This window comes from Fukomys damarensis, unplaced genomic scaffold (genome assembly GCF_012274545.1).
Source record: "Fukomys damarensis isolate Sample0158 unplaced genomic scaffold, DMR_v1.0_HiC HiC_scaffold_35, whole genome shotgun sequence".
NCBI lineage: Eukaryota > Metazoa > Chordata > Mammalia > Rodentia > Bathyergidae > Fukomys > Fukomys damarensis.
In genome coordinates this window covers 56,967,139-56,993,782 of record NW_022900947.1, presented here as the reverse complement: position 1 = coordinate 56,993,782, position 26,644 = coordinate 56,967,139, and the positions used below count along the sequence as shown (strand labels likewise).

Sequence of the window (26,644 nt, the reverse complement as noted above, 5' to 3'; positions counted from 1 at the left end):
TATATATATATATATATATATATTTCTGAAGTGCAATTTTTTAGTATCTTATTGTTTTATTCTCTAACATTCATGTACTATTTTTGTCTGCAGCATATTTCTCTATTTTCTATTGCCATTGAAAACTTGTGAAGGTTTTAGAAAGTTAAAATAAGATTTTTGTCAGTGTAGAGTTTGATAGATTTTGACAGTGTAGTTTTATGCAGCACTCTAAGAGCAAAACTAGTGACTTTCTTATACAGCTTGGATTTCCTCATGATTGTTTTTGTATGTGTTTACTTTTTGTATTGTTAGTTTCCATGTCCACATAAGGAGAATATTTCTTAGTAATGTGTGCCTTTCTGCTATGAACTAATGGTGCTTTAGATATCCCTTGTGTAAACATAGAGAACCCACAAATTGCTAACATCTTTTCTAATGAATACAAGGGGAAAGAACCATTTTGTCTATACACTGAGTTGAAATTTTATTTATTTAGTAGCGTAGGATTATGTTCTTTTTATGGGTATTTTGTTGTTGATTAGATTTTTACTTTTGTGTGTGTTGAATTCCATTTGCTCTGATTACATAGATGTGTAGCTTCCCTCCCTCATCTCGGCTCCCTGTCTAGAGTCTTCACCTCAGACCCCCAAAACAATACCTATTACCATATTTTAAAATTCTTTTTTCCAAATTTTTAATTCCCCATACTTAGCTGCCCCAGTCACTCCTTTCTTCTCTAGTATTAACTCTCAGTCCTCCCCGTCCTAAGCCTTTGGCTCTTCTATATCTTACTGAGCTTGTGGTCCTCTCGATAAGCACAACCATATAGCCTCCCTCCATCACAGAGTATACATCCTTCCTCCCTATCTTACATTTGCCCCATAAGTCTGCTGTAAAAGTCTCAGTATTAACCCTTCAACTCAACTAAAAATACTCCAGTAGAATCAAATCCCAACTTTTCTTCTCATCTGTCACCACGCCCTCCAAACCTCTTTCTTAGTGTCTTACACTCCTCATCCAACCACTTTCCATTCTGCTCTTTTCCTTTCACCTACCTCATTCCAGAATAATCACAAATAATAAACGATCACAGTGTGAACAAAGGATAGACAAACGGGGGAAGTGTAATTGCAAGAAAATCATATAGAAATGTTATATGGTTGAACGTGTCAATGCTTGTTATAACCAGAAGTAATTATTTCATCAAAACATAGGGACAGGTTGGGGATTTAGCTTAGTGGCACCAGGCCTGCCTTACAAGTGCAAGATCTGAGCTTGATCCCCAGTACCACAAAAAAACAAACAAACAACAACAAAAACATAGGAACAGAATCCAAATCACTTAAAGCAAATAATGGAAGGAGTAAATAGTACTGTTGGGCATACAAAGCTGAAAATTATTCACAGGGAGACAACATCCTACTAAAAATCGCCATATAAACTACAAACTCACTTCGCTTTTCTAGTCTTCTACCTGTGGTACCTCCAGAAAATGAGGGGGAGAAGATACATATCTTCACATGGGGAAGCAAGGCAACAGAGGATCCCTTAATTTATGCACTCTCCCAAGGCAGAGCAAGGGCTCACAAAGGAGAAGAAAACAAATACCAGGTAGCTGAACTCTATGAATAGTTCTTAGAAGGGATGAAGAAAATAGATGAGTGCAAAGAGGAAATGAAGCAAAAGTTCATAGTAATTTCACTTACTATGTCCACAGGGAATTTCAGGGAAAAAACTGGATGAACTAACCAAAACAGTTCAAACTATGAATGACAGATTTAACAAGGGTATAGAATGCTTAAAAAAATGTCAAATGGAAATACCTGAAGTAAAAAAACTGTATAGAATCCATAAGTTGCAGAAATGGCCAATATAAAGACAGAGTGACACTGAGGACAAAATAGTGAATTATGATGAAGAGCTCAAAGTCAAAAAGAGAATAAGAGAACAGTAGAAGACTATCTAGCAACTACTAGATGGCAATAAGAAGACAAATCTAAGGCTAATTAGAATTAGAGAAAAACTAGAAGATAGCATAGATGGATTGACTAATATGTTTACAAAAATCAATACAGAAAATTTGCCAAATATAAGAAAAAATATTAAAATACAAATAACCAGTGCTTATAAAACACCAGTTATGAAGACAAAAGAAGCTCGGCCAAGGCATATCCTTATTGAATTACTGAATATCCAGCAGAAAACATAATTTTAAAAGCAGCCAGAGAAAAAGAAAAAAATCACACATAAAGGTAAACCAATTATAATGAGAGCAGACTTCTCAAAGGCCAGGAAAACTTGGAGTGAAATATTTCAGACCCTAAGAGTAAATAACTTCCATCCAGGATTAACTTATCCAGCAAAGCTGTCCTTCAAAATAGATGGAGAAATAAGGTATTTCTGTGAAAATACCAGCTCAAAAGATGTGAGTGCTAAACCAGCTTTTGAGAAAATACTTAAGAATATTCTCAACAGAAATCATGAAATGGACACAGCTAAAAATACAGAGAAATTAGTGAGCTCAATGAATAAACAGCAACAGAAAAGTTATTAAACGAACAAGAATTCACCAATAGATAAAGAAGGCGATGATAGTAAATAACCAACACATCTCAGTGATGTAGCGCAATGTTAATAGCCTTAGCTTTCCAATGAAAAGACTGGACTGGATCAAAAACAGAACCCAACAGTCTATTGCATTCAAGAAACTCATCTAATCCAAAAAGGTATTAACAGATTAAAGATTAAAGGGTGGAAAACAACATTATGTACCCCAAGACCCCAAACAAGCAGGGGTAGAACACCTTAGACTCAGCTATATTCTGCTGTTTTGCTTTTATTTAATAGTCTCTTGTCCATATGGATCATTTGTGACATATGTGTGAGCATCTGTATTTGAGAAGTTCAATCCAAAATTGATACTACCTTGTGGATGTCTTTTAACATTTATCTTAAATTTACCTCTCTTCTATCTCTTCTGCCTCCCATTTCTCTGTTTTATGACATCTTGCACACTTTTCTTCTCCATATAAATTCTTTTTTGGCGGGGGGTGTACCAGGGATCGAGTTGCAGACCTTGAGCTTGCAGGGCAGGCAGTGGCAACACTGAGCTAAATCCCTGGCCCTCTCTGTATAAATTCTTAGCTTTGCAACTTCCCTCTGTCATATGATTTCCTGTGTCGAATTTTAAGCCACTTAATTCTCAGTTCTTGGTCCTTTTTTCAGTTTCTTTTTTGGAGGTGCAAGAGAGAGACTTGGCAAAATTCAAGATATGGGTGATAAGTTTTCTTCTTTGAAGTGAAGCAGCTTTGGCACTGAAATAAATTTGAAATTTTTGCGTCATCAGAATATCAGGGTTTTCCCTCACTCCTTTCCTTTTGATTAATGATTTAATAATTTTCCAATAGAAAGGGCTTCTCCTTTTATGAACATCACTCCCTACCCTGTTACATAAGCTTTTTTCCTGATGTTTCTCTCTGATGATCGTTCCTCAAATCTTGGCTGAATATCACTTCGTAAGAATCTTTTCTGACCTTGCAAACTAGGTCAATCCAAGACGGTCAGGCCTGCAGTGTACCAAATACTTCTTGTCCCAGCACGCAGCAGTTTGTAATCATAGATCTGCACAATTACTTGGTTAAGCTCTGTCTTTTCCATTAATTCTGGACTATTCAAAGGCCAAAAGCTGCTCTGTTTTAGTAATCATTTTCTTTCTTGTACCTGACAAAGTGCTGGGCACACAGTAGGTGCTCAGGAAGTATTTGTAGAATTGCACAGAATGAACCCCAGAAATGTACTGACTGCCCAGGACATTCACTACGGTGGAGTTGGCCTGCATGGCAGTGTGCTGTCTCACTGGGCTGAGATAGAGCCCTTGCTGGGAGCTGCACCAGCCTGATTCCTGAGCCATAATTTGCAGAAGGGAGACATGCCTTTTACAGAGTCTGAAGGGTGGGATAATGCAGAAGTGAAATTGTGGAATTGGCCATAAAATAGGTAGCCAGGAAGACTGAGATCAAGAGGTATGGTAGGAGGAAATATGTCAGGGCTAGCAGCTCAGACTAAGAATATAAACAGCCAGCTCCTTTCATGTAGTCATCTATGAGAGATTGATAGCATTTCTTTAGGAAATAATGAGCCAAAATAGTGATTTTAGGTGACTTTGGAATGTCTTAGAAATATCTACTTTCATTTAGAGTAGCAGTGGCTTGTGTATGTACATGGAGAGAATGTTTTGAACAGTTATAATCACTACAAACAAAGGTGCTGTTGCATATTTCTGTGGTCAGTTTTTTGATGTCATAGTAACAGGTCCCACTTTTAAAAATAAATTCTTTTTGCAGCATTTTAAACCCAGAAACTATGCAAAAATTAATCCGTCACTTCATTCTCTTGAAATGTATAACTGAAATAGCTATAAATAATCTACCAATGTGGAGAGGATGGAAGAAACAGAAGTGGAAGAAAATTTAGTGTAAGGAAAAAATATAAAACATCTATTTTTGGAAGGCTTTTTCTTATTGCCTAGTTAATAATTAGTGACATCTTTTACTTCCATTTATAACTCTCTATTTCCTTTTGCCACATAAAATTGTTCAATTTTTAAATAATTCACATGCATAATGATTCTACTATAGTCCTGAAGGTGACAATTCCTTGTGTCTGGTTTTCTTTGTTTCTGAGTTAGCTGCTTACTGCTAAAAACAACTCTTGGCTAGGACAACCCAAAGCAGAGCAGAAAGATAATAATAGGGAATTCTGTAGTAGCAAAGAAAGAGGAGCTATTTCCAAATATGTAGTACAACAAACAGGCTGCCACTTGTTTTTTTAATTCAATAAAATATTTTCAGTGTCATTACAAGAAAAAAAGTTTATAGAATTTAGAAAGTATGTACTATGCCTTTACATGGCTGATATAGCCATAAGCTGTGAAAACCTCTGCTGTCCGGTTCTTTGTACTACATTTTATCTGGAGAAATAACCAATAGGCATTGCATTTGTTCTAGGATGTTTCCCCGTAAGCTGGGGAGGAGCAAGTCTGCATGCCTCACAGCATTGTTTTTCTTGAGTGCCAGCTTCTTAAGCAAGATCTAGAACATTGTTAGCACCCCAGACACTCCCTTTATCACTATTTTCATTTAAAATAGTGTAAGTGAGTTTTGGCTGACTTTGAATGTTAAATACATTGGAGCATACGGTATATACTATTTTGTGTCTCCTTTCTTTCCCCAGAAACTGTCCTTGTGAAATTCATTCATCTGTGTAGGTGTAATTTGTTTACTTCTTGCTGGTAGTAACCCCATTACACTATGCACCACATTTCCTTACCCCTTTTAGTGTTAAAGGGTTGGGTTGTTTTCACTTTGATTATTATAAATAAGGCCTCCACGAACACTCTTGTGCTTATTTTTTATTTATGTTCATTATATTTTTGTTTATATATCTTGGAGTGAAATGTCTATCATTTTCACCTCTCAATATCAATGCTAGTGGATATTTCCAGTTTTCAGAGTAGCTCTATCAAAATGTATTATTACCAGAAAGTTTATGAAAAAATCTAGTTGTTCTATACTCAGTTATTAATTCTCATAATGTCTATAGAATTGAATGAATTTCTGGAAAGATTTTATGTTTTTCTAGAAATTGTTCCTTCCTTATAAATTTTAAAATATATAGGCATGAAATTGCTCATGATATCTTCTGATTTTCTTTTATTCTTATGTATCTCTAGCAGTATTATTTATTTTCTATATTGTTAATTTTCCTTTTCTCTGATTAGTCTTTATAGAAACCTTATAATATGATATTACTCTTTCCAAGATTGGATATTTGGCTAGGTTGATTTTTTTCTGTTGTGTTATGTTTGCATTTTATCTCTACTTTTTTTATTTTATCTGTAAAATGTTTTGAATTTTTTTCCTTCCTAATTTTTTGAAATAAATGGTTAGGAAATTATTCAGTCTTGAATTTAAGCATTCAAGACTGTGTTCCTCTAAATATAGCCTAAGGTACATCCAACAGATTTTCATGTGCTATTATCTATTTGACAATATTTTCTGATTTCCATTGTGATGTTTCTTTGACAAGTGGTTTGACTGTATTGCTTGATTCCTGTATGTGAATGGCTTTTATTGGTCTAATTTAGATATACATAATGATCATATATATCCTAAGGAATTTATAACTGTAAATGATATATCTTGATTCCTCTTTTTTTCCATTCCCCTCCCTTCCTTTTAACCCCTCCTTGTTTATAAAAGCTTTGTTTCCATTTTTTCTACTTTTCTCATTTTCACCTCCTTCTCCCACCCCCCAGTTCTCCTTTCCTTTTGAATAATTTCTTCCTATTTCACATTATGTATTACACATTTACACTTTCAGTGTCTTACTGTTGTTTTGTTTTTTACTTCTTAATTCCATTGTGATAGGAAAAGATTAAAGGATTTCTGTTCTCTGATGTTCGTTCAGACCTGCTTTGTGACCTAGCATAAAGCCTTATATCTAGGACAGACAGGTACCCATGATTGCTAGAAAAGGGAAGCAAATTGTCATTGCTGCATACATAGTATTTATCACCAGGTTCTTTGCTTACTGTGCTGCTCATATCGTCTGGACAGGTACTAATTTTAAAAATATTTGTTTTCTACTTAGTTTAAATCTCCCATAATAATTATTTTTCCTCATCTTAGTTTTCACAATTTTATCTTTACATATTTTAAAATTGTATATTAATTACCTGCAACTTTAGAATCATTATTATCTTCCCATTGTAATAAGTTTTTAATCTTGTTCCAATCTCTTTTTAAAGTAGTGGTTCTTTTTTTTTAACTTCTAGCTTGTACAATATTGCTATATCTATGCTTGCTTTTTTTTCTTTAGTGCTTGCTTGGTTCACCTTTATTCCCTCTTTTTAAACTTTTCTGCATCTTAATATTTAAGGTGTATTTCTTGTAATCAGTATAATGTTGGCCTTTAAATTTTACTTAGGTAGCATGATGACCGCTCTTAATTCAAATATTCCATTTAATGTAGTCACATTAGCTTCTCAGGGATACTGTAACAAAGCACAGGGACATGCCTAAAAGCAGAAGGACACTGTGTTCCTTCATTGTAAGCTTGCCACCTGAAGTCCAGGTGTCAGCAAGACAGATCCGAGAGAAGATCTGTTCCACCTGCTTCCTAACTGGTGACAGTCGCCAGGATCTTTCGTGTTCCTTGGCTTGCTGACATGTCTCTGCAGTCCCTGTTCTATCTTTACATGGTGTTTTCCCTGCATGACTGTGTCTATAAGGGTACTTATTATTGGATTAGTGCCCACTCTAATCCAGTGTGACCTCCTCTTGTTTATATTTGCAGTGATACTGTTTCTAAGTAAGGTTATATTCACAGGTACTAGGGCTTAGGACATTTTCTTTTGGGGGGACACATTTCAGTCTACTGGAGACCCTGATGTAGGTTCCAGACTCCTGCCAAGATGCATGGCTGAAGAAAGACTCAAAGACAGAATTAAAGGAAGGAGTGCAGAGCCAGGGTGGCCAGTGCTACTCACCCAGCAAAGGCTCTGGTCAGTCCAAGCCACTGATTTTTGTTGGTAATGAAATGGGGTAAAAGGGGAACTAGTTATTAAAGGGGAGCTACATGTGAGGAACTACAGTCACACAGTTGCTATGGATACTAATGCAGGCAAGGCTTAAACGGGAAAGACAAAGCATTCTTGAATTAGGAACAGAACTGACAAAATATAGGTTTGTTATTAAAACCTTGACCCCTCATTTAAGAAGGTTCTTGTCATGGGAATGGAATTTAGATGTGACTTACTCCGACCTCAGCCTCTATATTATCTCATATTGAGCCCCACAGTTTAATAGGCCATTTTTACCTGCTGTGGCCATTATCAGGAAGGTCACGCTAAGCTGCATGCTTCCACAGTGCTTACAAAGTGCCTCCATAAGTCACATAAACTTTAGTCAGACTAGCTTCTATTTTACTTTATTTGTTTACTTTTTTGTACCAGAGTTTGAACTCAGGACCTTGTGCTTGTGAGGCAGGTGGTAGCACCACTCAGCTACATCCTGGCCTTAGTTTCTTAGAATGAGTCCATCTAGGGGTTCAGTCCTTACAGCCTGCTCTGCTTACAGCCTGCCATGGGCGTAATCAGTAGGGCAGTCCCCTACACCATCCACAGCAATAGTGTTATGGTTCAGAATATATCTGCTATGTTATTGTTTTCCTATTTGTATTGTTTTATCTCTCTCTACTTTTTTAAATTACTTACGTTTTTTAATATTCCACATCTGTCTTTAGTGCTTTTGTAAGCATTCCTTTACTGTTCCTTTAGTGTTTAAATAAAAATTTCAGCATTTGTATTTTATTATAGCCTAATATAATTTCTTTTGCATAGCGCTGTAGATCAGATCTTGATTGTGCCCAGAAGCTCATGTGTTAAAGGTTTGTTCCCAGCCCATGCTGTCACTGAGGACTGCAGAACTGAGTTGGGGCATAGATGAAGATATTAGATCCCTGAGGGAGTTGCCTCGCAGGGGACATTGGCAGTCAGTCATCTTTGTCTTTGCAGCCTGACCACTGTGAGGTGATTGGGCCTGTTCTGCCATGTGCCCCTGCGACCTCGTACTGTACCACAGTAGGGCCACATAGCACATGGACTGTGTCCTCTGAAATCATGAGCCTATGTAAATCTTCCATCCTTGAAGCGGATTATCTCAGGTATTTGACATAGTGATAGAATTAACATGATTAACAGGTATGTTAATACTAGAATCTTGGATCATTTCAGTTGCATTTACTATTCCTTGCAAACACTTGTGTTATTTTTGTTGTATTTTAATTCTTCATATATGTTAAACACTCCTTCCAAAGCAGTCAAGATTAATTTTTGTCCACTTTTTCAAGTGCTCTTGATTGCTTCTATATATTCACATTTTTATGGGGAATCATTTCCCTTTTGTTTGTAGAATTTCTTCATTTTTGTGTCCGCTGACAATAGTTCTAGTTTGACTTGTTTTAGAATGTCTTTAGTTTTATCTCCATTTTTAGGTTATTTTAGTAGAAGGTATTTTTTCAATGAGTTAAAAATGTGATTCCCATGATGAAGTCAACTTGCCAGTCATATTACCATGCTCTTAAAACATTTTTTCCCTCTATAGCTGAATTTTTACATTTTTCTTAGTTTTGGGATTTACTGCCTATACATGGTTTTCTTTCTGTTTCTCTTCTTTGAATACTTTAGTGCTTTCTAGATCCGTGCCTTAATGTTACCTATCACTACTGAAAACTTTCTGACCTAGTTAGATTTCTTTCTCAAGATGGAAGTATGTATAACTGCTATAATTTTGTTAGTGTTTTACCCTTTCCTTTGCATTCTCTGTATTTTATACCAACTATTTCCTGTCTGATCTTAAAGAAAATGATCAAAATATCCTCAAAAATACTAGTTCCATTTCAGCAATGCTGTTTATTCAAACTCAGTATACTAAAATGAAGAAAGCCTGGATTGTAGAGCCCAGCAAATGCCATCAATTTAATTCTTTACCCTTAGTCATTTAAAATGTGATGTGGGGAATTAATACAGTTTGTCATAAGGATGTTCTATAGGTCATTCCTGGATATACGTGCAAAGAAATGAGGTCAGTGTCGCAGTGCGACCATGACTGCCTAGGGATGAGAAGAATTACTCGGAGAGGAGACTTCGTTGTAGTCACTGAGAGGACCCAGAGGGGCTTGCTACTTCAGCATGAGAGAACTCCAGGGAGAGAGTGGCAAGCTGTGACCTCTGTGGATATTTTTTTTTCCTTTTTTCTTTATTGGTACTTTTTAGGTATACGGTACAGTTACATTCATCAGTGGGATCTTGTACCTTTACCTGTTGTATCTTGGTTCTTATTTTTTCCCCATACCTTCACCTCCTCCACCCTCCCCACTTACAAAGATACTGTTTCCATTTTTACCTTTTCTCATATTTTTTCTTTTCCCTTCTTACTTTTCCCCTATCACTCCCACTTCTCCTACAATTTTAGCCCTCTTACATTTTTAGTTTTTCAAACCAGAGAAACTATTCGGTATTTGCACATGTCTGTCTTATCAATTTCACTTGAGTATGGCCTCAATGAGCATTCACTTAGCTATAAATGTCTCCAGTTTCTCATTCTTCTGGGTGGGTACTGTGGATTGAACTCAGGTCCTTGCGCTTGCAAGGCAGGCTACCAAACCGCTGAGCTAAATCCCTGGCCCTAGTTTCTCATTCTTTTTGTTCTTTTCTTTTTTTTTTTTCAGCTTTAATTGAGTTTATTGGTACATTTTAGGGATACAGTACAGTTACATTCATTGTTGGGATCTTGTACCTCTACATGACAAGTCTTGATTCTCATTTTTTCCCCTTACCCCTACCCTCCCTTCACCCCCTCCTCCCTTCCCCATCTACAAACAGTTTCTCATTCTTTATGGCTGTGTAGTACTCCAATTTACAGAAAAAATACATTTTTATCTAGTCTCCATTTGATGGGCAGTTGGGCTGTTTCCAAGTGTTAGCTATTATAAACTTTGCCACTATAAACACAGGAGAGCATATATCACTGTGGTATGATTCTTCTAATTCTTTTAGGAAGATACCCAGCAAAGGAATAGCTGGGTCAAATAGGATTTCTAATCCTAGTTGTTTGAGGTTTTAAGGCTCACATTATGAACTGTGTACAACATCTGATTCATTTTAGAATTCAGTAATGGTAGGTCCTCCCTGCACAGGTGATACCTTACAAGGTAGAATTAAATTAAAACATGAGTATCTGGGCTTGTTTTAAGTCCATTTTTGTAAATAACACTGGTCCTTTTGGCTTTTTAGTTGCTTTTGATTGCTTTTGTAGGATCTTTTACCAGTCTTTTGCCAGAATCGATTTAGTATGAATCCTTTAAAATATTTTTTCAAAGTATCACTATATTTAAATGAACGAAAGCCAGGGATTTAGCTCATTGGTTCTCCCACCTGCCTTGAAAGCACAAGGTCCTGAGTTTGATGCCCTGTACCAAAAACAAAAACAAATAAATGAACTAGAAAGTCATAGTCATGTTCAGATTTAAGGAAAGGATATATTTAAGATTGACTATCAGTACATATTTGATTTTGGAACCATTAATTTCTTATTAAAAATGTTTCATTCCTTCACTCCTTTTTCCTCACACATCTTCATAACAATCTCTCAGCACTTTGTCTTCAAAGATATGTCCCCAAAAGATAAATTTACCTTTTAGTGGTTTTACACTAACTCTGATAAACCCAGAGATTTAAGTACTTTCTTTGCTTGAGTGGGACAGACTTTAGGAACTAATAGCTTGAGAATCACAATGAATTCAAAATATTTTAAAAAGCCATAAGTCTCTATTTTCTCATTTATTATAAGCTAAGTGTTGATGTAAATTCATTTAAATAAAATTTCTGAAGTGTACTAAAATCTTCAGTGGTAAATGCAAACATAGCTATATAATGCATATGAATATAAGAACATGTTTTTAGCATACATTTTGCTAGTTGGCATTTATGTTTTTCATTAGAAATTTATTTTAAATAATTTTGAGTATTTTAATATTGCTAAATGTAAAAACATCAAAGTAGACACATACAAATAACTGCTCTGAGTTTTTAAATAGTTTTAACATTTTTTAGATTCCTGACTAGAATTCTTTAAAATGTATATATTTTAAATCATGTTACTATGGTTTTTCATTTCTTCTTTCTTATTACCTTTAAGTCTGAGAAAGAATAATGTAAGTACTTTTGTATATCTTTAATAATACACAGTAATATAAATAATTTCATCTGTTTTGGCAGTATTTGATACTGATTATAAAATTACACCTTTTCACATTGAAATGAAACCCTCTATAAAGATGCAGACACCTGAGTAGTAAGCTATGGGTTAACCAGTTTGTTTCTCATTTAGAGGACAAAAATTAGTTTGCAAGCTGTGACCTCTGTGGATATTTTTTTTTCCTTTTTTCTTTATTGGTACTTTTTAGGTATACGGTACAGTTACATTCATCAGTGGGATCTTGTACCTTTACCTGTTGTATCTTGGTTCTTATTTTTTCCCCATACCTTCACCTCCTCCACCCTCCCCACTTACAAAGATACTGTTTCCATTTTTACCTTTTCTCATATTTTTTCTTTTCCCTTCTTACTTTTCCCCTATCACTCCCACTTCTCCTACAATTTTAGCCCTCTTACATTTTTAGTTTTTCAAACCAGAGAAACTATTCGGTATTTGCACATGTCTGTCTTATCAATTTCACTTGAGTATGGCCTCAATGAGCATTCACTTAGCTATAAATGTCTCCAGTTTCTCATTCTTCTGGGTGGGTACTGTGGATTGAACTCAGGTCCTTGCGCTTGCAAGGCAGGCTACCAAACCGCTGAGCTAAATCCCTGGCCCTAGTTTCTCATTCTTTTTGTTCTTTTCTTTTTTTTTTTTCAGCTTTAATTGAGTTTATTGGTACATTTTAGGGATACAGTACAGTTACATTCATTGTTGGGATCTTGTACCTCTACATGACAAGTCTTGATTCTCATTTTTTCCCCTTACCCCTACCCTCCCTTCACCCCCTCCTCCCTTCCCCATCTACAAACAGTTTCTCATTCTTTATGGCTGTGTAGTACTCCAATTTACAGAAAAAATACATTTTTATCTAGTCTCCATTTGATGGGCAGTTGGGCTGTTTCCAAGTGTTAGCTATTATAAACTTTGCCACTATAAACACAGGAGAGCATATATCACTGTGGTATGATTCTTCTAATTCTTTTAGGAAGATACCCAGCAAAGGAATAGCTGGGTCAAATAGGATTTCTAATCCTAGTTGTTTGAGGTTTTAAGGCTCACATTATGAACTGTGTACAACATCTGATTCATTTTAGAATTCAGTAATGGTAGGTCCTCCCTGCACAGGTGATACCTTACAAGGTAGAATTAAATTAAAACATGAGTATCTGGGCTTGTTTTAAGTCCATTTTTGTAAATAACACTGGTCCTTTTGGCTTTTTAGTTGCTTTTGATTGCTTTTGTAGGATCTTTTACCAGTCTTTTGCCAGAATCGATTTAGTATGAATCCTTTAAAATATTTTTTCAAAGTATCACTATATTTAAATGAACGAAAGCCAGGGATTTAGCTCATTGGTTCTCCCACCTGCCTTGAAAGCACAAGGTCCTGAGTTTGATGCCCTGTACCAAAAACAAAAACAAATAAATGAACTAGAAAGTCATAGTCATGTTCAGATTTAAGGAAAGGATATATTTAAGATTGACTATCAGTACATATTTGATTTTGGAACCATTAATTTCTTATTAAAAATGTTTCATTCCTTCACTCCTTTTTCCTCACACATCTTCATAACAATCTCTCAGCACTTTGTCTTCAAAGATATGTCCCCAAAAGATAAATTTACCTTTTAGTGGTTTTACACTAACTCTGATAAACCCAGAGATTTAAGTACTTTCTTTGCTTGAGTGGGACAGACTTTAGGAACTAATAGCTTGAGAATCACAATGAATTCAAAATATTTTAAAAAGCCATAAGTCTCTATTTTCTCATTTATTATAAGCTAAGTGTTGATGTAAATTCATTTAAATAAAATTTCTGAAGTGTACTAAAATCTTCAGTGGTAAATGCAAACATAGCTATATAATGCATATGAATATAAGAACATGTTTTTAGCATACATTTTGCTAGTTGGCATTTATGTTTTTCATTAGAAATTTATTTTAAATAATTTTGAGTATTTTAATATTGCTAAATGTAAAAACATCAAAGTAGACACATACAAATAACTGCTCTGAGTTTTTAAATAGTTTTAACATTTTTTAGATTCCTGACTAGAATTCTTTAAAATGTATATATTTTAAATCATGTTACTATGGTTTTTCATTTCTTCTTTCTTATTACCTTTAAGTCTGAGAAAGAATAATGTAAGTACTTTTGTATATCTTTAATAATACACAGTAATATAAATAATTTCATCTGTTTTGGCAGTATTTGATACTGATTATAAAATTACACCTTTTCACATTGAAATGAAACCCTCTATAAAGATGCAGACACCTGAGTAGTAAGCTATGGGTTAACCAGTTTGTTTCTCATTTAGAGGACAAAAATTAGTTTTTATCCCTATGTATGCTAGAAAAATGCTTTGATGGGCTAAGAATTCATAAAAGGTATGGGAATATCAGAGATCTCCAGTTAGCTACTTGGATTGTCCATTGTATGAATTGTAGGGCAGATATTTTCAAAATTTAAAAAAATGATTTTAAAACAAAACCACCAGCTTGCTCCATGATGGAGTGTAATTTATTGGCATTTTTGAAAGCAGTCGCGGAGGCTTAGTTCCAGAGTCATTATCAGGAAGATGGGAGAGAAGAGGAGGGAACCACTTACAAGGAGCAGATACAAATGCTGCTGTAGACTTCCTCCTGGCCCCAAGATCTTCAGTCATGCTAATGAACTGTTTCTAGGCGTTATTTGTCTGATAAAAAGAGCTTGGAACACTAAAAATACCCTTTAAAACTTGCCTTCTGAGGATGCAATTATCTAGAAAGTTTTGCCTGGACACATCGTTTCTTTTTGAACTTGTTAAATGTTCTGAAAAAGACTGATGTCCCCATGGAGAGTGCCTTGCTTCATGTAGCAGCGTGGACCCCAAGGTGTGACATCTAAATGCTATTTTTGTAAATTGCACAGCATGTTGAGGGCAAAGGGAGTTTGCTAAAAGGAATACTAAGAAACACAGATTGGGAAAGGAGCCACATTCTGTAGATCATATTTGTCAACCTAAGTGCCCTTCCATTTAGGGTGGACTACAGCTGATGGATCTGACAAGCTGGAACTAGATTTTAAAACTTTGCATTGTCTGGATTTGTGTTTTTCTGTCCTAACCCAGTTGTGAATATAAAATAGTGAAAAACCATAATCTCGCTAAGAAATTTGATGGCATGGGTCTTCCCTAAGAATGCTAGTATTCAGCATAGTATTTCAGACAAAGTGAATACTCAAAATACTAATTAAATGGCAAATCAAGTAATGTGTATTATTTTTATTGTTGGGGCTGTTGCTGTTAATGCCACTTGTACTGTTTGTGGTCTCTTGAATACTGTGGCCTTGAAAATCTGAAAGTAAAATCATCATTTATCTAAGACAGAGCAAGGTGATGGACCTTTTTCCATGTCAGTAGGTATTGGGGTAGAGGAGAGTGAAGGTTGAGCTTAATTTTTCAGTAGAAAAATTTGCTTTGTATGTCCTTAGATCATAAAATTCATGAACTTTTTCTGTAGAACAGTCTTTAATGTTACCACATTTTATTTGTATTATTTCCCATGTTCTCCACATTTCAACATGAAAGATCGAGCACATGGTTAAATACTATACACCAGTTGTTATTCATTAGAAATTTAAAGCCTAAGAAAAGTAAAGGTTTGGCCCCTAGCACTGGAAAAATCATACACACAATAAGAGAGAGAGAGTAAGAGAGAGAGAGAGAGAGAGAGAGAGAGAGAGAGATTGAGATTAATTTAGGTTCACAGTTTCAGAAAGTTTCAGTCCATGGTCCTTAAACTGCATCCCTTCTGTGCTGTGACAGCCAGTACATGGTAGAAAAAGTTCCTCACTCCAGCCAGGGGAGATGGTGCACACCTGTAATCCCAGAGCTCTGAGAGGCTGAGGCAGGAGGTTTGCCAGTTGAAGCCCAACCTAGGAAACAGTGACTTAGTAAGAACCTATTAAATAGATGTTAAAATAAATATTTAAAAAGAGAAAGTAGCTTGATACAGAGGTTCAGTCTCTGGCACAACCAAATAAAACAATTTAGCTCATGGCAACAGGGAGGCAAGGCCAGAGAGAAAGAGGCCATGTATCCACTGTCCCTGCAAGGTTGCTGCCCCAGGGACTTAACCTCCTGCAGCCAGGCCCCGCCTTGTGAAGTCCTCCTGCTGTCTCCCAGCAGTGCCAAGAGCAAGTCTGTCTCCAGAGAATACTTCCCATCCACTCTCCAGCAGTCTGCTTTTGAAAAATGTTTAGGTCTGCTGCCCATTTTTTAATTTTTTTTATTTTTCTCAAGATTTTGAAGTTTTTCAGGCTGGGTGGTACCTCCACCTGCCTTACAAGCTCAAGGTTCCAAGTTCGATCCACAGTACCAGAAAAATTAAAAAGATTTTTGGAGTTTTTCTAGATTATTTCTTAATGATTGTTTGTTTCTTTTTATGACGAAGAAGCTTATTAGCTTGATATAACCCCAGTTGTCTATTTTTGGTTTGTGTTCTTTGCTTTTGGGGTCTCCTAAAAAATGTCTTCCATCTAACAGCCTGAAGTGTATCTTCTGTGTTTTCTTCTAGTAGTCTCAGTTTCAGAACTTAATTCAAGTTTTTAGTTCGTTTTTAGCTGAGTTTTATAACTGGTGAGAAATCATTCTCTGGATATGGATATGGATATTCAGGCCCTCACTGTTTACTGAAATGAACGTCCCCTCTTTAAAGTGTGCTCTTTTCATCGTTTTCGCCAATGGGCTCTAGACATGCAGGTGTTTCTAGCCTTGACCCACTCCCATTGTCTGTGAGTTTGTATTTATGTCAGTACTGTGCTGCCTGGATTAGTCCTGCTCTGAAGTCAGTGCTTCCTGCTTTGTTCTCTTTTGCTCCAGACTGCCCTGGCTAGGAGCAGTCATGCTTCCAGAGCTGTGCTGTATAGAAGTGGTGAACGTGGTCGTCCTGTCCTGCCATTTCCTGTCTGTTTCCCCATTCATCGTGTGCTCAGGTGGTACCCTGCCTTTATCCTGTTGGCATTTATTCCTTCTGTACCCAGTTTGTTCACTTTTATCATGTATGTTAAGTTTTATCAGATTGCTTTTTTGTGCACCTGTCGAGATGCCCATATGGTTTTAGCTTTTGTTCTGTTGAGGTGTTGCATTACAGTTATTGATTTGTGTGTGTTGAACCATCCCCGTACCCCTGAGATGATTTCCATTGGGTCATGGAGAGTAATCTTTTTAAGGAGCTAGATGCTATTTACTAATGTTTATTGAGAATTTTTACCTTTGTTTATTGAGGATATTGGTCTGTAGCTTTTTTTTTCTTTTGTTTTTGTTGCATCACATTTTAAATTGCAAATTAATAATCTGTATTTTCTTAGATTTTTCATTTTGTTCCTATATTCTTTTCTCTTTGCATTTCTTTTGGAAAACCTTATACTCTCTACCTTTCACACAGCCAAAGTAAGTTCATTTTATCACTTTATAGTCTTTCAACTATATTTTAATCATATACATTGGCCTTTAAAATTAACAAATACGTTTATCTTTGAATTTTTGTTATTTTTTAATTGCTATTGCTTATGGAGTGGTGACCCATTTTAGTTTTTTTTTTTATTATATTGACCCATGATAATTATGCATATTAATAGAGTTCTATGTGATGTTTCTTTTTTAATTAAGTTTACTGGTACATTTTAGGTATACAGTACAATTAGATTCGTCATTGGGATCTTGTACTTTTACATGACAGATCTTGGGTTTTATTTTTTTCCCCATTCCCCTGCCCTCCCTTCACCCCCTCCTCCCTTCCCTGTTTCAAAGACTTTGTTTCCATGTTTTTCCTTTTCTCATAATTTTTCTTTTCCAATCTTACCTTTCCCCTATCCCTCCCACTTTCCTTAGTCCTGTAGATCTTCCTATTACACAATATCAATTATACATTTTGAAACTTGTGTATAATTTTAGTTTTTCACACCGGAGAAACTTCGATATTTACATGTGTGTCTTATTCATTTCACTTAAGAATTTGGCCTCAACCCTGAATTTATGTATTAGCAGACTTAGATGTTTCCTGTCTAAGTCTGGGAACTTCTCTTAAGAGTTTCCTTGAAGCATCAGTTTATGTACATGATAGTTTTTTTAAACAAATTTATTATTATATTCAAGTATACAATATAATGACATTCACCACTGGAAATTTCGACCTTTACATAATCCATTTTGGTTATTATTTTTCCCCCATTCCCCTGCCCTCCCTTCAACCCCTCCATTCCTTGCTATCTACAAAGACTTTGTATCCATTTTTAAATTTTCATATTAATTCCATTCCCTTCTTTCCTTATTCTTACCCTTCCCAATTCCCGTTTGCCCCTTTTCTTCCTATGTCACATTATCTGTTATACCTTTTAGTACTTATTTAGACTTTCAGTTTCTCACACTGGAGAGACTACTTGGTATTTACACGTGTGTCCTGTTTATGTCACTAACAGTATTGCTTCAGTGTTCATCCCTTAAGCTTTTTCAGCTTTAATTGAGTTTATCGGTACATTTTAGGGATACAATACAGTTACATTCATTGTTGGGATCTTGTACCTCTATATGACAGGTCTTGGTTCTCATTTTTTCCCCTTGCCCCTGCCCTCCCTTCACCCCCTCCTCCCCTCCCCATCTACAACCACTTTATTTCCATCTTTTCATTATCTCACATTTTTTTCTTTTCCCTTTTTGCCCTTCCCCTACCCATCCCACCTTCCCTACACCTTTAGCTCCTTTCTTCCCATTTCTCAGTGTCAGTAATCTTATTAGGATCTTCTGTATTATTGCAGATTATTCACACCAGAGAAACTATTTGGTATTTACACATGAGTGCCTTATCTAATGTCTCATTTTTATGGCTGAGTAGTACTCCATTTTATTTAAAAAAAAAAAAAAAGAAAATATACACACACAAACATTTTCTTTACCCAGTCTCCTATGATGGGCAATTGGGCTGTTTCCAAGTTTTAGCTATTACAAATTGTGCTGCTATGAGCATGGGTGCACATATGTCATTGTGGTATGATTCTTTTAATTCTTTGGGGAAGACACCCAGCAGGGGAATAAGCTGGGTCAAATGGGACTTCCTATTCTAGTTCTTTGAGGTATCACCATACTGATTTCCACAGCAGTTGCAGCAGTCTACACTCCCACCAGCAGTGGAGCAGGGTTCCTCTTTCCCCAGAGCCCCGCCAACATTTGTTATTGGTTGATTTCATGATAGCAGCCATTCTTTCTGGGGTGAGGTGGAATCTCAGTGTTCTTTTCCTCTCCATCTCAAATGATCAGTGATATTGAACATTTTTTCATATGTTAATTTTCTGCTTTTACTTCTTTGTCTGAGAAATGTCTGTTCATTTCAGATGCCCATTTTTGGATTGGGTCTTTAAATTTGGGAGGTCAGATTTTTTGAAGTTCTTTTTATATTTTAGATGGTAGACTTTGTCTGAGGAATAGCTGGTGAAAAGTTTTTCCCCCATTGTGGGTTGAGTCTTCACACTGTTGGTGGTTTCTCTTGCTGTGTAGAAGCTTTTTAATAAGAAGAGATCCTAATTGTTAAGTGTTTCTTCTAGTTCCCATGCTACTGAGGATTTGTTCATAAAATATTTTCCTAGAGGAATGTCTTCAAAAGTTCTACCTAACCCTGTTTTTTCCAAGACCATTTATTAAAGAGGCTATCTTTCCTCCACTGAGGGTGTTTGGCTCCTTTGTTGAAGACGAGGTGACTGAATGTTTCTACCATTGTTTCTGCATTGTCTAATCTATTCCATTGGTCCTCAGGTCTGTTTCTTTGCCAATACCATCCTGGTTTTTTTTGTCATAGTAGCTTTGTAGTATAGTTTCAAGTTGGGGATTGTGATACCCCCGACCTTGTCTGTATTGCCTAGAATTGATTTTGCTATTTTAGGCCTCTTCTTGTTCCAGATGAATTTTTGGATTGTTTTCTGAAGGTCTGTGAAGTGTGCTGCTGGATTTCAATTGGGACTACATTGAATCTACATAGCAGTTTTGGAAGTATGGCCATTTTCACTAAGTTGGTTCTTTCTATGCAGCAGCAAGTGATGTCTTTCTATTTTCTGGCATCCTCTTCACTTTCTTTTTTCAGATGCTGTAGTTTTCAGAGTAGAGATTTTTGCTTTCTTTCATTAGGTTGAAACCTAGGTATTTCAGTTTTTTGGATGCTCTTGTAAAAGGAATTATTTTCCCAATTTCTCTCTGTGAGTCTGTTTTTCATGTACAGGAAAGGTATTGATTTTGGGGGTGTTGACGTTGTATCCAGCTACTTTACTGAATTTGCATATTAAGTCTAAAAGACTTTTGGTGGAGTTCTTGGGGTCTTTTATATAGAGAATTATGCCATCTGCAGATAATAACAAATTGACTTCTTCATTTCCTATCTTTATTCCTTTTCTTTCTTTCTCTTGTCTAATTGCTGTGGCTCATGTTTCCAAAACTATATTGAACAGGAGTGATGATGGTGGACATCCTTGTCTATTTTTCTGATTTTAGTGTGAAGGATTTCAGTTTTTGACACTTTAGTATGATGTTGGCTGTTGGTTTTTCATAGATGGCTTTCATCAGAATGAGGTAGAGACCATTCCAATATTTTGTAGGGTTTTTAATCATGAATGCATGTTGGGTTTGTTCAATGCTTTTTCTGTATCTGTTGAGATGACCATATTATTTTTTATCCTTGGCTCTATTAATAAAGTATTTTATTTATTGATTTGTGTATGTTGATCCATCTCTACATCCCTGGGATGAATCCCACTTGGTCAGGGTGTATGATCTTCTTAATGATCTTCTGTATTTTATTTGCCAGTATCTTATTAAGGATTTTTGCATGTGTGTTTGTTAGTGAAGTTGGCCTATAGTTTTCTTTTTTGATTGGGTCTTTCTCTGCTTTTGGGTTTTTTGTTTATTTGTTTGTTTATTTGTTTTAACTGGGATTGAACTTGCGACCTTGAGCTTGTGAGGCAGCTGGTGGAACCATTGAGCTAAATCTCCAGCCCTCTCTGCTTTTGCTATCAAGGTAATGCTTGCTGCCAGGAATGAATATGAGAGTATTGCTTCCCTTTCAATTTCATGGAAGATTTTATAAACAGGAGTGGCAGTAGTTATTCTCTAAATGTCTTATGCAGTTCACCAAGTGAAACTATCAGGGCCTGACCTTTTCTTAGTTGGTAAGTTTTTAATTACGTTTTCAATTTCATTTATTGCTATTGGGTTGTTTATCATTTTTAGGTCATCTTCGTTCAACTTTGGTAATTCATATGTATCTAGGAATTGTCCATTTCTTCTGCATTTTCCATCTTATTGGCATATAGATTCTCAAAGTAGGTATTGGTCATGCTCCGGATTTCTGCTGAGTCTATTGTAATTTAACCTTTTTCCTTTGTAATTATTTTTTCATGTCTGTTAGTATTTGTTTCATATAGTTGGTTGCACTAGTGTTTGGTGCATATGTATTTATGATTGCCATCTTTTCATCTTGGATTGTTCCCTTTGCAAGAATGTAGTGTCCTTCTTTGTCTCTCTTAATCAGAGTTGGTTTGAATTCCTCCATCTGCAAAGAGGATAACTACTCCTGCTTTTTTTCATGTTCCTATCACATGGAGTATTGTTTTCCACAATTTAACTTTCAGTGTTTGAGTTTCTTTTTGAATTAAGTGTGTTTCTACTATGCAGCATATTGTTGGATCTTGCTTCTTGACTCTTTCTGCCAGTCTGTTTCTTTTGATTGATGAATTGAGATTATTAACATTGATGGTTATAACTGATATGCATTTACTTATCCTTGTCATGACTTTTTCTTTTTGTTGGATTCTCCCCATTTGTGTTTAATTTCTTGTCTTGCTGGATGCTGGACTTCCTGTGGTTGTGATCCTCATTGTCTTTTCCTAGGATATAGTTTGAAATTTTTGGGAGTGCTGGTTTGGTATTCATGAAGTTCCTAAGGTATTCTTTTTAATTCAAGTATCTTATTTCCCAATCAATTTTGAAAGAGAGTTTTGTAGTGTACATTAATCTGGGTTGGAAGCTGTTTTCCTTTAGGTCTTGAAATATGTCACTCCAAGCTCTTCTTCCTTTGAGGGTTTGTGTTGAGAAGTCTGCTGTGATTCTGATGGACTTTTCTTTATATGTGATTTGTTTCTTTTCTCTAACTGCTTGTAGAATTTTGTTCTTCTGTTGGGTTTCTGAAATCTTAACTATTATATGCCTTTGTATAGATTTCTTTGTAATCATATCTAGTTGGAGTCCTATATGCCTCACTTATGAGTATATCAAGTTCTTTTCCACTACTTAGGAAGTTTTCTGCCGTTACCTCTGTGAACGGTTTTTTTTATGTCGTCTGCACTCGCTCCTGTTTCTTCATTGTTTACTCGGATCAGTCTTGTGTTATTTTTCTTTTTATGGTTTAGCAACTGCTAGATTGATTTCCTGTGGTCCCTTACTATTTTTAAGAAATTTTTCTTTTTCTGATCACTAATTGCAATCGTATGTTCTATATCTGAAATTCTGTCCTCACCATTGGCTCATTCTACCATGTAAACTTTCAGTGGAGTTTTTAATCTCCTGGAATTCTGTTTGCATCTGTTTTATGGATTCCATTTGTTTCCTGGGTTGGGATTCCATCATGTTCCTCAGTTTCTCTGTTTTTTTTTTAATCTGTATCTGTTCTAGATTTATTAATCATGTCTTGCACTGTGGGCACAATCTCTTTTGTTATCTGAGAAATTATTTCTGATTTCATTTTTTCCATGTCCTCTTTCATTGCCAGTTCAGGGAGTTCAAGTGGTTGAGTATCAGATTGTTCCATCTCATTTCCCTTGGGGTTGCCTTAGGTGATCTGGAAGTCTAGTTTTGAGACTTATTCACATGTCTTCTCATTTCAATAGATGCAGCCTGCTCTGCCTTTCTTGAGGCAACATTTTGCTCGCCCAGTGGTCTTCAATTCTCAGCAAGTCACCAAGCAGCCTTTTCTCTGCTGCTCACCAAGTATGCCAGTTCCTGAATTCAGATTGGTGGCCTTCTGAATCCCTTAGCTGATCTGTTGCCTGGGCAGCCTTCTGGCTGGAGCCTGTGAACACTTGGGATGATATCTAGGTGTGCCTCTTGCTGGGGCCCCTATGTATTATTGTTCAGGAGGGCCTTTGGCTGGGCAAGGGTGCTGTAGCCTCTAGGGTCAGAGTGGAGCCGTGGTAGAGATCTGCCTGCAGCTACACCACTCTGGTCCACACTGCTGCTCCCTGGGATCTTTGCACACTTATTACTGCTATGGGGTGGGCCTCTGGCTGAAAATTGTGCACCTCGGTATATGATAATTTTTAACTAATATGGAAAGATACTGCCTTGGTTACTTTCCTTCTTAGATTATTTCCTAGATTAATATTATTTTCCTGATACCACAATGAGAAATGATTTAAGTAGCACATAAAATATGTATAATGTTTCTGAAGGATGTGAAAGTATATAGTTTATTCTTTATTGTACTAGGCTCTGTCATCCAGGCTAAGATCATATATTATTTCCTTCACAGTTTTAAAACAATCAAATTAGCTGAGTTGAATAGAGCAGTGTGTTGTAAATGAACACTACAGACTGTTCATCCTCTCCTGGCATATCTGGAAATGCAAATTCCTGGGCCCCACTCTAATTTCACACAGTATGGGTCTGCATGCAGACTCCAAGAATCCTGCCAGTGCTACAGACATGAGAGTAATGCAGAGAAACTGCGTTTCTCTTGTGTATTTTTTTTCCTTAAGGTTAACTAAAATGACAGCTGCTTTTATTGAAAGACCTACAAAGTATACTAAAGGATTGTGTAGCATACATAAATACCAAATACTTTACATGGTGTCAGGAGTATGGAGAGGAGGTCTTTTAAAGAATGATTTCATAGGCATTGTTGGCAAAAGTCTGGCATATCTTCTGTGTAAGCTAGTTAGGCTTATATTAACCAGACATTCTTCCCCCAGGAAATCTTCCAGTTTTGGGAATTGATTTATACTTTTTTTTTTTTGTCATCAAGTCACTTATTTTGGGAGAAGAGAGGCACCCTTTGTTTATGCACACTTGCATAAATCATTCAGTAATTCAGATTGATACATAATATTTCTATGGGATTTTCATGATTTTCTACAGTTTTGCATTTCTTTGTACATGTATCAAACAAGGTTAGTGGCCTATGATAGAACAAATTATTTTGATTGTTTTTTTTTTTTAATTTACAGGAGACTTGCAGGAAAGTTCTTAAATCTTATGTTTTTAGCCAATGAATTTGTATAAGTGTAATCACCATGCATATTAAATTAGAATTTTTTCCATTATCTTAAATCCTTATACCAATAACCTATTATTGCACATAGCTGGGTTAGTTAGAAGCCATAAGGCAGTTAGACAAAGCTGGGCCCTCAGCAAAGAAAAACAACTGAGGCACATGCACTGGTTAGCATTGTAAAAGAACAGGTACTACTTCCCCTAGAGAAGAATAGCAGTGATTGATATTCTAAAAAGATATCAATCTCCCTAGCCCATTTCCTTTCCAGGAATTCCTTCTGTGCAACTTGTTGTCCACTTTTATCCCCATTTAATCAATATTACCTGGGTGATTGTACTTGTAATCTTATTGGTTGATCATGTTTTTCTCCTACCTCATGCTCACCTTTGTAATTTTCCATTGGGTGTTATAGTTTTGTCTAACCTGAAACCCACCTCACCCCATGGCTTTGCTCAATAAAACACCTTTGAAAGACAAGGTGGGTGGGCAGGGTGGGGATCCCATTTTCCAGTTCCCCTTCTATCCCTCTTAGACAGAAGCTATCTTTCTCTAAATAAATTTTTCCTACTCTTAACCTTCCTTGTTCCTAGATTTGATTTGACTTGAGAGGACACAAACTCACGTTTCAGGTATCTATCAGGTTTGGGAGTTACATCTGTCTCCTTACATCACTATCCCACCAAAGGCAGTCAGTGTTCTGAATTATGCCAACACAGTGTAGTCAGCCATTTTGTAAATATTATATATATGTTTTACTTACTCTTTTCTTCTGGCTGTTTTACTTAATGTATTTAAGAGGTCTAGATTGATTTACACTCCTTCTGTTATCGAGTCATTCCTTCTTCCATGTACTATAAATTTGCTCTTTTTATTGTTTTAGGCAGACTCGTCATAATTTATTCATCTGATCTGTTTTCTGGTTTCAAGTGTTCTAAGTAACTGTGAATATTCTTCTGTGCGTGTTATGGTAAGTTTGCGTGCCACGCACCAGCTTTCACACAGGGGCAGAGCTGAGGTGTCATGGGGCACCCATGCATGCAGCTTTAATGTGTAACACCGTGTGGTTTTAAAAGCTGTGTCTACTCCCACCTGCAGTGTGTGGGCATTCCAGTTGATTGTATCCTATTTCATGCTTGGTAACATTAGTTTTTATTTTCCAGTTTTATTTTAGCCATTGTAGTTGTCATGCTTTATCTGGCTTTAATACTTTGTTATTTTTCCTGATACCTAACCATGTTGAGAAATTATATATATATATATGAAATATATCTTACACATATGTGGGTTCTTAGTATGTTAATTTTGTAGAGCACATGTCTAAGGACTTTTTTAGAAAATGGGATGTCTGATATCTGTAAGTTTTGGATGTGGATACTTTCTCAGATACATGTATAGTTAATATTGTATCCAGCTCTGTGGCTTAGTGTTCAATTTTAAGCAACCTTTATAGTTTTCAGGTGCTATACAGGTCTCGCACATTTTTGTCAGCAGTTCCCTAAGAATTTATTGTTTTTAATACCCTTGTTTTTCTCTTTATTGATGAAGTTCGTTTCTTATTACTTGCTACTGATAAGTAAAGCAAGTGATTTTACTTCTTGGCTTTGTATTCAGTATCTTGCTTTGATTGTTAATTATAAGCTGACTTACAGATTCTTTGTGATTTTCTATAAAATCACATGCATGTCATCTAGAAATGGCAACATTTTTTCTTCCTTATATATTATAATTCATGTTTTATTTTCTTTCCTAACTGAGTGATTTTTTTGCTTGTTTCTCTTGGCCATCCTATGTATGTCTTCAGATGATTGTGAAAAAAAAAAAAGCATTGGTTTAGAAATCATAAATAAACTTTAGAGAGTTGGCAGATTCACAGAGAATCCACTTATGAAGAGTGACTGATTTTCATATCTATGTATATGAAATACATGTGATACAAGTTGATTTCCCCATATCCAAAATGCCTGGGACAAGAATTGTTTCAGATTTGTGACTTTTTCAGATTTTGTAATACTGTATTTGCATAACTTTTTCTGCTCAAATGTTCCTAATCCTAATCAGAAAATCTAATTAATTTCAAAATATTTGAAAAACATTTCAGATTTGGGATCATTTCAGACTCAGATTTTCTCAGTGGAGAATTTCAACCTGTGTAAGAATATGTGCTTCTTGTATTTAAGAGATAATTTATTTAAATGTATTCTTACTTTTGGATGTATAAATTATCCCCTTCCTCCCTCTTTCCCTTCCCTTTCCTTCCTTCCTTCTTCCTTTCTCCCTCCCTCCTACCCTTTCCCCTTACCTTCCTTTCCTCTTCCTCTTCCTTTTCTCTTTTCCTTCCTTTCCCTTCCTTTTCCTCCCCTCCCCTCCCCTCCCCTGCCCTTCTCCTTCCTTCCTCCCGGCTTTCCTTTTTTCCTTTCATGATACTGTGCATAGAACCCAGGGCCCATGCAAGCAAGACAAGTGCTCCCCACACACATCCCTAGGCCTACTTAGTTGTTCTCTTTGATAATATTACTTTCCTTACTGTTAGAAACTTAAGTCACAAAAGT

At 36.0% G+C, this 26,644-nt stretch overlaps 1 protein-coding gene and 1 pseudogene across 2 annotated transcripts in view; one reads left to right on the top strand and one right to left on the bottom strand.

Annotated features, from left to right (window-relative positions):
* Positions 1-3,892, bottom strand: part of LOC104853061 — a 15,064-nt pseudogene extending 11,172 nt beyond the window's left edge.
* Adamts3 (ADAM metallopeptidase with thrombospondin type 1 motif 3) overlaps positions 1-26,644 on the top strand; it is a 275,045-nt gene that overhangs the window by 167,261 nt on the left and 81,140 nt on the right. Inside the window, exon 1 of one of the 2 annotated variants that reach the window (XM_033758851.1) lies at positions 25,011-25,062. The exons of the other annotated variant lie outside the window; for it this stretch is intronic. The gene's annotated coding sequence lies outside the window, so the exon portion shown is untranslated. Of the gene's footprint in view, positions 1-25,010; positions 25,063-26,644 lie in introns of those variants that run through there. 2 annotated transcript variants of the gene reach the window in all.